This window comes from Nuphar pumila, chromosome 2 (genome assembly GCF_984573655.1).
Source record: "Nuphar pumila chromosome 2, dmNupPumi1.hap1.1, whole genome shotgun sequence".
NCBI classification, from domain to species: Eukaryota; Viridiplantae; Streptophyta; class Magnoliopsida; order Nymphaeales; family Nymphaeaceae; genus Nuphar; species Nuphar pumila.
Genome location: NC_143250.1, coordinates 137,502,577 through 137,514,902, shown reverse-complemented (window position 1 = coordinate 137,514,902; position 12,326 = coordinate 137,502,577).

Genomic DNA, 12,326 nt, shown 5'->3' with positions numbered 1-12,326 from the left:
AAAGACCAGTTGACAGTGTTGACTGCCTTAAAAAAAAATCACTTCATTCGCCTTCCGCTCAGAAAGGAAGGCGAAATGTTTCTTTTTAGCTCTTCATCCCGATTGATAACAATTTTGTCAGCAATTTGTAGGGAGTCCCCAATAGGAATATTGGTATGAACCTATCATCCTTTGGGATCAGGATAAAGCATGATTTGTTGAGGTCTTTGAGCAGCGAGCAAGACACCTTTGTGGACTTGATATGGACAAGCTCCTGCATGGAAGGAAGGTACTTTTTTTATTTTCTCATTATTTTATGGTTGTTTCTTCCTTGATGCACCTAAATAATAGGCAGCTTCATCGAATCACAACTTTATAAACTATGTTGTCTTTAGGATTATAGAAGCACAATAAATTGAAAAAATGTCTATTTAGAATGAAAATATCTAAAAATTGTCTATTTTGAATATTGGTTTTGATGTTTGATGGCCCAAACAAATGAAATAAGAACTGGCCATATAGTTTTTTATAAGCATGCCTCATTTTATAAAAGATTTGGAGTCTTTTACCCAAATTATGTGGTTAACTACAATAGTTTAATCAACCATGTTGAACTAATCAAGCATTCTCTCAATGAAAAAAGTCCCAACATGTCAAATTGAAAAGGCACCACAATGAAAGAAATATATTCCATCAAACACAATGTTGTCAGTATAGTCTGAGACAATGGATCAATTTTCAAAGAATCAAGCGATTCAGATTCAGGCCTAAATCGTTCTAAATTGGCAACTTTTAACCACATAAAGGCAATTATCACTTCTAAGAAAGCATCTTTGTTGCAAGCCTCCAAGCATCAATCCCTTCGATTCCTGTAAAAAAAAAAACAGAAATTCCAACATACTAACCTACAGTAGGTGACTGGAAGGGGAGGGGGTGAAGGGTCCCTTGGTCTAGCCAGAAAACAAAGTTGGATATTTTTCTAGACCTTATGCTATGAGGAACAAATTGTAGAATGATCCAGGATATTTTTGTCTTTGAACCGAAATTACGAAAAGAGTTTTCATCTAACTAATGGGTTTCATTTTTATCTTTGAACTTTGACAAATATAAACAATTATAAATTTAGTTATATGGGGGAGAGATAAGTTTGCTTGACTTCTTGTTTTATTTTTTAACAAAAAAAAAACTCTCTCTCTCTCATATGCCTCCATTTGCTGAAATCCATCTGCAATTTTGTTTGGCTTCACAACTTCGGTAAATGCCTGACTCACACCCTTTGTTCCTTTTTTTTCCCGGTGCTAAGTTCATTCTATGCCTAGGTTACATGTCACAGGGACACGCCAGTTTGGGCGAGTGTCCCTTGTGACACAAGTGGATACACACAAACACGTTGACATGGACACTGACAAGTACGTTAATTATTTTAATATTTTTAAAATTTTGAATAAACAGTGCAAATTTGCCATTAAAATATCCGTATCCTGTCTTGTGAAAAATTCCGAACTTGTGAGTCCAACTCGTGTACTTGTATCTTCGAATCTCTGTGACATAGCCTAGGTTTAGCAATGATTTAGTACGTTCCTTAGCCCACTTGGCTTATTCGTTGGGTGACCGATTTGGCATGAACGTTTTGGCATGGCTTATTCCTTAGCCATGGCACCCTATTATACATGAACGTTTTTTTTAGAGAAAGAAAAGTTAATTTTATTAGAGAAGCAAATAAGGAGATAAAAAGAACTACCAAAAAAAAAGACCGCTTAGAACATAGCTAAGCAGGCACCGAGCATGCTGGCATCGATTCTCAAAGATCCTATTGTTCCTTTCGCGGCAAACCGCCTACGAAGCAGTGAACAACCAACACTGCCACATGGATGAGCATATCTCTTTTTAAGTGAGAGTTTGTGTTACCTGAGGAGTGAAGCGATATATCACGCAAACTTCGCTAGTTCAGTACATGCAAGGGTTAAAAAAGGTTATAATGAAGTTGGGTATTTGCGATTTTAGACATGAAGAGAATAGCGAAACTTTCAAAACATTTCGAGAAACACATTATATTTTGTCGTACAACATTATCATTTCCCAATTAATTTACTGGTTGGGGTCTGCACAAGCCCAACATTTGATCTTACTAAAAAAAGAAACAAGCAAAAATCTTTAGTAAATTCTTGAAGGTTACTGATTGGACACCTACATTATGGTTGGTGACTTTGTGACTAACTAGGTTTAGCCCATGGCCACAAGTTAATATATCCTCAACATATCTTTTTCCACTAATATCGCATATCGGATATATATATATAGCCTTTATATTGGCAATTTATCGACAACATAGTTACCCTTGAAATACATAAGAAAATCAATAATTTAATTTCATTGGCTGCAATTATCAAATAATCTTATGTAAATAAAGAATGTTTATATACAAACCCATGTGAACTTAGATAAAGAAGACAAACTGAAGAAGTAGTTTTTTTTAAAGGAAATATGATTGTATTGTACGGTAAAAATGACATATTTGACTTCTTTACTCTTGGCACATGCGAAGTTCCTAAACATATGTGAATTTCCTCTCAAATATATGACTATTTTATATATAACAATATTTGTTCTAAGATTTTTATTTCTCTGATATGACATCAACAACTTATATCTTTATAGTCACTGGAAAGTTGATACACAAGTCTATAACTTTTCTGATTTGAGCTAGAAATGAAAACCCTTCTAGTGTTTCCGTTTTTTAGTTTCAAATCCAAAATTTAAGCATAACCTACAGACTGAAACATGCACGACTGAGTTTTTTCTATCTATTTTATGTTATTTTTGGCTACCTACGCTGAAAATTGAGAAAAACAAAAGAGATATATCAAAATGTTAGATTTTCAATACCACCAATATCGCCTTAATATGATGAGCGGTTCAAGAGAAACGTTCTCTAAAAGATAGATTGTTCGATTGTTTCAATCTATAAAACATGCTTTTATTATGAATTTGGAACTAAAAAAACGGAAACCCTAGAGCGGTTTTCAGCTTTAACTCAAAACAAAAAAATGATAAGCCTATGTCTAAGTTTTTCAACAACTATAATAATGTAGGTTTTCGATGTTAGAACAGGGAGATACAGATCTGATAGCATAAATTGTTCTACAAAAAATATATATATGATTTTTCTATTTAATATATATGATTTTTCGACTAAATATATGTAAATTTCCTTCTATGTATGTGATTTTCTTTCTATAAATGAGATTTTTGTCCTATATATGCAATTTTTCTCTTATATATGTAAAGTTCCTCCTAAACGTGTGATTTTCTCTTTAATATACGATTTCTTCCTAAATATATATGGAGTTCCTCCTATACATGCAATTTTCTTCTAAATATATGCAGAGTTCATCCTATATATGCAATTTTCCTCTTAAACATGTGATTTCCTCTTAAATAGATGTGATTCTTAAATTTTAACAGGATATTCATGCAAAGTTTTATGCAAAGTTTTAATGTATATACGAACTTAGTTAGATATTTGCGAAGTTTTGAGGATTGAGTTTAACAGGATGTTCACACTTATTTTTATGAGGACTTTCTCATGTTATGCATGTATTTTATATGAACTTCATCATTTTATGTGAACTTCCTCATCTTTGAGTATATTTTATGCAAACTTCCTTATCCTCACATATATTCTACGTGAACTTCATCATCCTCTCATATATTTTATGCGGACCTTCTCATCCTTGCATATATTCAATAGTATATCTTTCATAGAACATTCCTCCCAAATCTCTCAACGAAACAAGGTGATCTTAGTGCTGTTAGAAGGCTAACGTCTCAATTTTTTCTTTTTGTTGTTTTTTTTGAAATTTCAGTGTAGGTGATCAAGAAATATCATAGAATAAACAGAAAATGGGTAGCTACGACTGTTTATCTCTTGTTTTAGGAACACTATCAGGGTTGTATCTTACCACTTGTTCATCATTTTTCAGCAGATCAGGTGTTGTTAAAAGGTATTTCTCTCTATTTGTTTTTATATTTCTTTAAAATCTTTTATTTTATGGGTCGAAACATCCTCTAAAGATAGATTATTTGGTTGTTCCAGTTTGCAGAGTATGTTTATATTTTGGTTTTGGAACTCAGAAACCGGAACCTAGAGTGTTTTTTTATTATGATTCAAAATATGAAAGTTATAGTCCCGTGTCACAACTTTTTGATGACTATAGAAAAAAAGTTTTTGACGTCGAATCAAAGAGATAAAGGAGAAAGTTTGTATGTGTGAAGGGTAAAAAGGTCTTTTTAGATTCAAACATTTGTCATTTTGGGCATGTAAAAAATATCGAAAATTGTAAGGCATTTCAAAAAAATGTGTCAAACTAGAGGTACATTACGGCCATTTTTTTTAAAGACAATCTTCACTACAACAAATGTTAAATTAAAACAAGAATGAAAAATATAAACTACTTAAATATTGAAACATAAAGGAAAATTTAGATTATAGCACGAATTAAAGAAATTTGGTCTTAAACAGAAATGAATGGCATGACAAAAGAAAACTAAAGAGTGCAACCTGCAAAGATTTGCAGAAAATTAAGAAGACTAGACATCCGACCATGACAACAGCATAAAGTGAAAGGAAATATAAAGAAAAATAATAGAGAGAAAATAAAAAAATAGTTAATTTTTATAACAATGGTTGTCAAAATATCAATAAATTGAGCAATCATGAACTTTGCAAAATGAATACCTTGAGAATTTGCTTCTTCAAGCTCATATTATTTTGGAAGACTAAATTTGCAAAACAACAAAATAAAGAACAAATATCGTGGTTTTTATTCCAAACTTATCGTGATATACAGTTATACTTATCTTCTTAGCCTTTTTTTGGGAAATATGTAGGTTTTGAAGCACATTGAGATATATTGCTATACAGAGGCTACATATAGCCTATGTTGACATGGTTTAGCCCCCCATACGTGGGAGCACTTGTATAGGACCTAAAGGGCGGGATCCTACCTGATTCAAATTTGAATCCGAACTTTGTGCAGTTGATGCGAGTAGTTTGAATCTGAATGTGGACAAAATCCGATGATGTAATATTGAACTCGGATCCAAAGTATGGATACTGGATCGGGCAAAAGGAGACCAGAATCAATGTTTTTGGGTGTAAAACATGCAGATAAATTCGATGGATTCATATTTGACCCAGATCCGAAAGTGATATGAATGTATGGACTCTTTCGGATCTTACTTTAATGAGCGGTATCCGGAAATAAAGGTTTCGGATTCAGATTATAATTTCGACCAAACCCGAACCGTTTTCACCTCTGTCAAGCAGTTTATCGGGAGAATCCCGCCCCGTCCCTCTCCCTCGTCGCTCATCTTCTTGCCCTAACTCTGGCGCCGTCTGGCTTTCTCCGGCACCGGCGAACTTCCGTGAGCCACGCAGGTACCCTTTTCTTTCGCTCTCTCTCTCTCTCGGATTGGAGGGGCCGACGGTGGCCCATTTTCCTGCCGGTTTCTTTACGGTCTCTCTCTTTATGTGACCGGGAAATGGTGTTGCCGAGAGATTTTTCTGGTCATGTTTTACTGGCCGGAAAATGGTCTTGGTCGCTTTCTTGACCGGCGACTGATCTCTCTCTCTCTCTCTCTGGCTTGCTTGAAAAAGGGGAAGATGGTTCGCCGGTCGAACCCATTTTCCGGTCAATGGCTCGAAATTACTAATATGTTATGTAGTTTCTTGTCCACTAAACAAGTTATCACTTGGTCATGGCTGAGCATAACCCAAAGATTTTGGTTTTCTTTCGTGGTAGGGTTTGCACAAATTAGTAACTGAATTGATGCCCCTTTTCAAGCTTATTTTATTTATGTTTCCGTCCAGATTAATGGGTTCAAGAACGTGATAAAATATTCATGTCAATTTCATTTATCAAGATCTCATTGTATGTACATGTTCTCACGTTTTACTGGTGCTTAAAAGAGTTTTGTCGCAATATCTGGTTTTACCTGATTCAAAAAGAGTTAAAATTTCAATTTAGTTGACAAGAAAATAGAATTGATTTACGTGGATGCTTGCGATCGTATTATGTGTGTGAAAGAGATAGAGAAAAGAAAAAATATGCCAAATTGTATAAAAAATAGCATGATTACTCGAAAAGTAAAATATTATGTTATTTTATCTCTGTGATGAGTTCATATATGTATGTGTATCATTGAAATGTAGTGCCAGTGTCACTAAAATTGTTGCAAGATAATGTCTATATGCATGTGATTTTGCATAAAATGCAGAGTTGCTATCACTATAACTATTACAAGGGGATTTCTTGTGATTGATTTTTTTTTTTTGGCAACATGAATAAAATATATAAAATTACTTACCACCTATTTAAAAAAGAAACATGATTCGGTTTGGAAAGAAAAAGATGGGTAAAATATAGATTTGCTTATAGAAATGATCCTCATTGAGCACTTTGAGTCATGAAAACAACTGACAAACTATGTAACACAGACTCTTCTAACAGGGCACCGCACCCGCACCCATACGGATGCGACACTTGGACACGGCTTCCATTGTCAGGTGAAGTCAACCACACTGAGGGCCATTTGTCTAAACGTAGATTTAGTTAACCCTAACCAAGTCCGGTTTTATCTATATTATATAAATAAATACATAAATGCACACACATACACGTAGTGTTAACTTAAAACTGTTAATATATATACCCTTCCTGCACCCCTCCCCACCCAAGTTTTTTTAAAGTGCCGCATCACCACATTCGCACCTGCATCCGCACCCCCATCTGCACCCGCACCTATGTGATATAGCTGACAAAATATTTTTGAAGATAATCATATAGAACATTGAGTGTTCACCATGTGAGTGATATGGTAGGTAGGCACCCTTTTCTTGTAATAGTAGAACCATCTTTTAAATGTGGAGTAGATGAAGAAGCATATGACATTACCCTGAATGTAGTAGTAGCGCGAATGCCAGCTATCAGACCTCTTATCATTTGATGAGGTCACTCCCAGGTTTCCATAACTTGATTTGGTGAAACATCTTGTTTGTTCTTAACTGAAAATCAGGCTGCACGAGGTGCCTTGACTAAAAATAAAAAGGCTGTGTGACGGTATCAGAGCTAGGTTTTGAACTTTTGATCCTGGGATTATATATCTCCACCACTCATGTGGAAACCAATCTGGTAGAGTTTCTGTATTGTGTTGTCTTAGGCTTTGAATGCCCAGCTTCTGTTATCTGACCAGTGTAAAAGAAAGAAAACTAAATTATATAAGTTTTGTTGGTCTGTTGAATTGCTGTCTTAGTTTAAAATATGGTCTGGAAACACATCCATGAAACTATGCATTTCTTTCTCACCTTGCTTAAGTGCTTCTTTGACTTCTTCTTGATGTTGGATGATGTCGATGAAATTCTGAGTAAAAGTTTTTTTTCGGACATGTAAATTTTGGTCAGATTTCTGTGATTCTTGTTCAATGAAATCTATATTTATAGGAAGAGGGAAACCGTATCTCTTTCTACTTCCACAAAGTACATACTGCATATCTTAAGCTTCAATACTTTCATCAGTTTTCCTTATAGAAATATCTTCTTGAGTAATTGTCTTTGTGATTGTGGAAACCTGAAAATCTTATGCCCCACAAAGCTACCAACAAAGCTACTAAGTGGTGAAATTCAACATTGAAGGTGAAACTTGAATGGTATTTGTTACTAGCCTTTTTTCATTTGCTTGTGTTCATTGATCTTGTTACTATCTTTGATGGATACGTTGAGGTTTTTCACTAACTTCACATCATGCTGCTTATATTTTGTTTGTCTCCATTATAAAAACAAAAAAGATGGTGTTACAAAATTGATTGAGGTTTTTTACTATGATAATCTGCGTCTTATGCACACACCAGTGATGACTGAAAGTGTCGGTGGTGGGAATCTTTCTGTTTTTGTTTTTAAATGTTTTTCTCATTGTGTATTCATTGTTCTATAAGTTAGAATTAACTGTGCTAAGTTTAACTGTAAAAAATGTCAACTTACTGTGCAGGAAGTGTACTTTATGATGTGAGCATACTAATGTAGCAATATGCATCAATGGCATTGACATATATGAAGAAAGTATGTGCCCCAACCTTCGAGATACAGATTTTTTAGTGTTCCAAAATCATCTATTTAATTTGAAGACTCTTTTTCCACTAAGACTTAGGATTTGGAATGTACCATTAACCCATGCCCTAGCCAGTGATTGACTTGCATATTCTGTGACTTTTATTGCCTTTGCATGATTATTGCATAGTTGTTTTTAGGTTTATTTACAGAAAGATATCAAATGTTTTTTAAATCCCATTTATACCTAATCAATGGTATAATTCAAAATCACACATAGTTTTTCCCTTGTTTATTCAAATATATACCTACTGTAACTGTTATTATTTTAATTATAATATATAACTGGTTAATCTCACCCAATTTTCCCTCATGGAAACTCTCTCTCTCTCTCTCTCTTCACATACCTTATCACTTTCTCTCCCACCCTTCTGCCTCTCTCTTTTCCTATTTTACCATCATTGAAACCTCTCTCACTCCTCCTTAGGAAGTCCCTACTCTTCAACCATCCCTCTCCCTTTCTCTAATATGTGAACAGTATGAAGATGTAAAAATTGTTGATCTTCTCGCAGATTTAGATGGACATAACTCGCGTCTTGTTAAAATGTATTGTATAATCAAATGTACATATATATTTATTCTATATATATATTGGGTTGTGTAATTAGGGTATTTGACCTGGGGTATTTTGGTTATTTTTGTACATGTAATAGATGTTGTCCATTAGGGACAGGTTAGTCATTTTATTAGGTTATTATTTTTTGTCTTTTTAATTTAGTAAATGGGCATTATGGTCTTTAGGACCATGGAGACATTGGGCTGCTCCCTTTGGCTATAAATATAGCCGTTAGGAGCTCCCAACGACTCTTGGGATCTCCCCAAGGCCATAGGCTATTATATAAATAGAGGGCTCTCACTGTCCCCGGCCGATCTTTCGGAACGGGGCATGTGCAGTGCGAAGCTCTATTGAGTGGAAAATGCATTGAGCGTAAGAATGCGCGGTATGCGTTGACTTGATTGGTGACATGCGGTGGTAGCATGACATGTGATATGCATCAGTATCGTCGTTAGTGCATCGCTGTGTGGCAGCACAGACGTGGAGCATTGTTCGGTTATGCAGTGCCAGCGGATCAGAGTATGTTGCCTTTGGAGATTTGGTTACGGACCTCTCGGCTTGCAATATGTTTTCCACGCGTAGCGGTTGGATGCTTGTGGGTTAGGGCTAATTCCCCTATAAATCACCTTAGGTGATTCCAACCATGTATGGTGACTTGGGACTGGGCGAGTGAATGCCTAGGCGCCAGTGAATGAGTGTGAGTGGTGCTCTTCGCTATGGTGTTCAATCATCAACTGGTTTTCGGACTGAGGGCCGCAAGGTCTTGTTTCTTCAGTGGCGAGGTTTTGCTATGTCGTGCGCATGGAGCTGCAAGACGCTTCATGGCACGAAGGCTAAGGCAAAGTTCGTGCCTCTTTCGGAAGTGATAACTGGTACGAGACGACTATGCACTAAGCGACATGGACTACATGAAATGCACATTTGGAAATGCGCTTGATCAGCTTCCGCTAAGCAGCTGTGCACGGGGTGGTGCGTAGAGCCAATGAAAATGATTCAACACATGGAATGGTATTGTTACGCGGCCTTTGGCCGTTAGGCTGTCCAGCTTGTGCAGTTTGGTGCATTGCGGGTTTGCGAAACATTTTATACCCGTGACAGAGCGATAACTAGGCTTGCGGCGGTAAGGAAGGACCGTCACGCCGCATTGGCTTATTGAAAAAGTAAGCCCGTGACACTCACCCTCATTTGTTTTAATGCTTGTTCTAAGCATATTGAAATAATAGTTGTTTTATGTTTTGTGTTCTTCCTCTCTTTTGAGAGGTTTATGTTCTTGATCCTTTGTGGTCTTGGTGTACTTGGCCCGTAAGTGGCATTTGTATTTGTATGTGCACATTTGTAGTCCCTTTGTGGTGTTGTAGTGCACTTGTTGTTTCATTACACATCTCAACATATTCGAGTGAGTGTTATTAGTATTGCTGTAGGGTATCAAGTATCACCAGGTTTTGATTATCAGGATGTATCACCCTGTATTGTACGATATGGTTATCAATCGTATAGTATCATACTACACCCTTTCTATTATCGTTCTTGACATGATTGACAAATTTAGGCATTTTGATTTTTTTCCTAATGTAACTCTTAAATAGTAAATATTTTGTTTTGTTAGTTATTACATATCGTTTCACATGTTCTAGTAGTTCATGTCTATGTTTAATTGATCATAATGCTTAAATTTGATTTTTTTTCCCCTTATTGCATGATATGTTTTTTTTTTTCTCACTTTTTCTGTTTTTTTTTAGAATTTTGTTTTATATTTTGTGTTCTTCCTCTCTTTTGAGAGGTTTATGTTCTTGATCCTTTGTGGTCTTGGTGTACTTGGCCCGTAAGTGGCATTTGTATTTGTATGTGCACATTTGTAGTCCCTTTGTGGTGTTGTAGTGCACTTGTTGTTTCATTACACATCTCAACATATTCGAGTGAGTGTTATTAGTATTGCTGTAGGGTATCAAGTATCACCAGGTTTTGATTATCAGGATGTTTCACCCTGTATTGTACGATATGGTTATCAATCGTATAGTATCATACTACACCCTTTCTATTATCGTTCTTGACATGATTGACAAATTTAGGCATTTTGATTTTTTTCCTAATGTAACTCTTAAATAGTAAATATTTTGTTTTGTTAGTTATTACATATCGTTTCACATGTTCTAGTAGTTCATGTCTATGTTTAATTGATCATAATGCTTAAATTTGATTTCTTTTTTCCCCTTATTGCATGATATGTTTTTTTTTTCTCGCTTTTTCTGTTTTTTTTTAGAATTTTGTTTTTTTGTGTAATTGATCTTTTGTATTTTTTTTAAAGTTTTTTTTTTTCTGTAGTACATTACGATATGGTACAATACATCTGTATCCCTGGCCCTTCCGATATGCTTTTTACAACATTAATTTGGGTTCAGATAATGAATCTAATTAAGAACGCCATATGAATCCAGATCCAATTAACTATTTATGCTAACTGTATCTAAATTTATGTGAAACTGGAGTTTGATCTTATAGGCAGGTTTGGTTTCAAACTGGGATTCAGACGTGAAAGCATAAAACCAAATCCAACCTGATTAATTAGTAAGATCCAAAATCATTTACGATATCCCACTAAATGGATTCAGTTCATTCAAATGTCCAACCAAAACTAAAGTTACATCCTTACTCACCTATGGGGGTGTCAGCGGGTTGGCTATCAAATCCAGGTCCAAGAATGATCTAACATGAATTATCTGATATATATCTGAATTTGTTACTAATATTGAACATATGTATGCCGGTCTATTTAAATCTGGATCTAATATTGGATATCAACTTAGCAGTGAATCTGAGCTAGAAATGTGTCTGGTCCATCCTGTATTACACTTCTAGAAATTTTCCTTTCCAACGAATCTGAAATCATAAACGTCGAGATCATATTTGAATCCAGAACCGATGTTTAATCTAAGTAAAATCTGGATCTGAAACACCCAACTTGATAAATACAAAATACAGTGTTGGATCAAGCATGACCAAACCCATATCTGACCCTGTTGTGACCCTATGTCTCATGGACTCACCAAATAGGTCGCCGCACCTGTGTCGATGCGATGCGGGTGCGGCACCCATTGCTGTCAATAAACCCTGGGTGCGATCAACCCGCATCCGGGGTTATCATTGTCCAAAATGGACTCGGTCATGAGTCAAGTTCGAGCTCGACTCGAGCCTGGATCGACCTTGCTCGAACGCAACTCGTGTCGAGTATCGAGCCTGACCCGGCCCGTTAGCTTGTAAGGTCTCCGCACAACAGATCGAGCTGACCCCGGGCTCAACACATAGAGAGAGAGAGAGAGAGAGAGAGAGAGAGAGAGAGAGAGAGAGAGAGAGAGAGAGAGAGAGAGAGAGAGAGAGGTCCCGGGGCTTGAGACGGGAAGGGTCGGGTCGGGCGTACTGAGCCTTATATATATAGTCACTAGAATATGAGAACTAATGTGTGAGTGAACCACAATTTTCATGAATTTCTTGTTCTTTTCTCTTGAATCTAACCGTACGGATGTGATCTACATGTTTGGTTTTATAGGAACCAATTTTTGAATCATCTGATTTTGATACATAAACGAGATTTTTTAAGGCTTTAACATCAATGCCTCATAATCTTCATAA